Below are 3,154 nucleotides of genomic sequence, written 5' to 3'. Positions count from 1 at the left end.
TGGTGCAAGTTAGAAGCTGATAGGTTTTAGCTTCATGTAAGTAATTTTCCAATCATTCAAGCTGATCCAAATGTATTAAACTGACCAATGGGATAGTGAATTAACTCTCTATCTCCAGAGGTGTTCAAATGTTCATTCATGTATCCAAATACATTTATTGAGTGCCTGCTATATGCCAGTCATTGGTCTAGAAGGACTTTGAGGTTGTCATCTGGGTTAATTAAGGCAATACTAGCTGCTGTATTAAATCTGTATATCAAACCTAAAACTGTCTCATGGCTCGGACATGACAGGAAATTTATTTCTCACTCATATAACATCCAAAATGGGTGATCCTGATGGTGGGTGGCTCTCTTCCAAGTGGTAGTTCAAAGAACCAGGCCCTTCCATCTCATAATTCTGCCATCTTCAACATGCTGTTATAAGGTTGCTTTAGGCGTTGACATCCTGCTGACAGACAGGGAAAGACTGTGGAGGATTGTGTGGGGAGGTTTTTAGGGGATGGACCTAGAAGTGGTACACATCAGCTCTGCTCGCATTCTTTCTATCCAGTAGAATTCAGTCACATGGCCACACCTAACTGCAGGGGAGGCAGTTCTGTGCCCAGGAAAAAGAGGAAAATGGTTTGATGACTGAATAGCAAATCTTCCAGCACACTGTCCAACTCTGAGCTTATATAATTATGGTGACAGAACCAAGACAGGAATTTAAAAATTTTCTTGTTTAATGTCAATATCATGTCTCATGTTTACATTAAATGTCTTCCTATTGAGGGCTCCTTTTCAAAATATATTAAGTTAAAAAGCAAGGTAGAGGGCTTCCCTGGTGGCGCAGTGGTTGAGAGTCCGCCTGCTGATGCAGGGGACACGGGTTCGTGCCCCGGTCCGGGAGGATCTCGCATGCCGCGGAGCGGCTGGGCCCATGGGCCATGGCCGCTGAGCCTGCGCGTCCGGAGCCTGTGCCCTGCAACGGGAGAGGCCACAACAGTGAGAGGCCTGTGTGCCAAAAAAAAAAAAAAAAAAAAAAAAAAGCAAGGTAGAGGGCAATGTATATGGTATGCTACTTTTGTGAATGAAAAGAGGAATTATAATGACAATATTTATTTGTATTTGCTTGCATATGTATACAGAAACCCTGGCAGGATACACAGAAGCCATAAGGACGAGGGTGTGGGCAGAGGGAGGATGGTGACATCACCGGGAGCGAGCTTCTCTGTGTATGCCTTTAAATATTGTTTAATTCATTAATTGTAAAACTATATAGTTTTTAAAAATCTTTCTGTTGGAGAAGAGTTTTTCTCTGATTAATCTCTTTTTGTTTTCAAGTTAAAAAAAAACTTGAGGGACTTCCCTGGTGGTGCAGTGGTTAAGCCTCTGCATTCCCAATGCAGGGGGGCCCGGGTTCGATCCCTGGTCAGGGAACTAGATCCCACATGCATGCTGCAACCAAAAGTTCGCATGCCACAACTAATGAGCCCTCAAGCTACATGCTAAAAAGCCCACCTACCGCAACTAAGGAGCCCATGTGCCACAACTAAGGAGCCCACCTTCTGCAACTAACACCCGGTGCAACCAAATACATAAATAAATAAATATTTTTAAAAAAAAAAACTTGAGGAAAGGACTGTTTGGAAAGGTGAGCAGGCATAACTTATGAACCTGAGGTAACAATAGTGATGACTATGGTGTCTTTCCTGTTACAGTGGGCCTATACTGGATTAATTAACTTTTTCAAAAGAAAGTAAAATAGCGCAAACAGCTTGGTTTTATGGATTCATCTAAAAGTCTCAGTGATTGTTGTTCTTTTTTAAAAATTACTTTATTTATTTATTTTTGCCTGCATTGGGTCTTTGTTGCTGCAAGTGGGTTTCTCTAGTTGCCGCGAGCGGGGGCTACTCTATTGCGGTGGCAGGCTTCTCATTGCGGTGGGTGGGCTTCTCATTGCAGTGGCTTCTCGTTGCAGAGCATGGGCTCTAGGCGCGCGGACTTCAGTAGTTGTGGCATGTGGGCTCAGTATTTGTGGCTCGCGGGCTGCAGAGCACAGGCTCAGTAGTTGTGGCTCGCGGGCTCTGGACCACAGGCTCAGTAGTTGTGGCTCGCGGGATCTAGAGCACAGGCCCAGTAGTTGTGGCTCGTGGGCTCTAGAGCACAGGCCCAGTAGTTGTAGCTTGTGGGCTCTAGAGCACAGGCTCAGTAGTTGTGGTGCACGGGCTTAGTTGCTCCACGGCATCTGGGATCTTCCCAGACCAGGGCTCGAACCCATGTCCCCTGCATTGGCAGGCGGATTCTTAACCACTGCGCCACCAGGGAAGTCCCTCACAGTGTTTTTTTTTGTTTTTTGTGGTATGCGGGCCTCTCACTGTTGTGGCCTCTCCCGTTGCGGAGCACAGGCTCCGGACGCGCAGGCTCAGCAGCCATGGCTCACGGGCCCAGCCGCTCCGCGGCATGTGGGATCTTCCCGGACCGGGGCACGAACCCGTGTCCCCTGCATCAACAGGCAGACTCTCAACCACTGCGCCACCAGGGAAGCCCCCTCACAGTGTTTTGATAGCTGATATCTTTGTTTATTTTTATGGCATTCCTAATAACTATGATACAAAACATATAATTCTTATTTTGTAAGATACTGTCAGAGTCAAGAATAGGAGTTTATTTGTCTACAAATTCATGTTAGACTTGTAGTTTGTCTACAAATTCATGTTTGATTTGTAGTCCAGTCCTCTTGATTTCTGGATAGCATCAACACTAGAAGTATGTGATTAAAATCCTTTATGTTTTATAGCATTTTCACAAATATTTTCTCATTCAGTTTTCCCATCAGCCATGTAATTAACTGCAATTGGTATTACCTTTAGAGATGAAAAACAATGGTGGTGACTATTATAAACTTAAAAGGCAAATAAAAAATTGGTTAATATATAAAGAATGATTACAAATCAATAATTAAAAGGAAAGTGTTCCAGTAGGAAAATTGGCAAAGGACATGCATTAAAAATCATAGAGGGGGCTTCCCTGGTGGCGCAGTGGTTGCGCGTCCGCCTGCCGATGCAGGGGAACCGGGTTCGCGCCCCGGTCCGGGAGGATCCCACATGCCGCGGAGCGGCTGGGCCCGTGAGCCATGGCCGCTGGGCCTGAGCGTCCGGAGCCCGTGCTCC

Source organism: Physeter macrocephalus, chromosome 5 (genome assembly GCF_002837175.3).
Source record: "Physeter macrocephalus isolate SW-GA chromosome 5, ASM283717v5, whole genome shotgun sequence".
In the NCBI taxonomy this organism is placed as follows: domain Eukaryota; kingdom Metazoa; phylum Chordata; class Mammalia; order Artiodactyla; family Physeteridae; genus Physeter; species Physeter macrocephalus.
Note: the sequence above shows the minus strand (reverse complement) of the source record.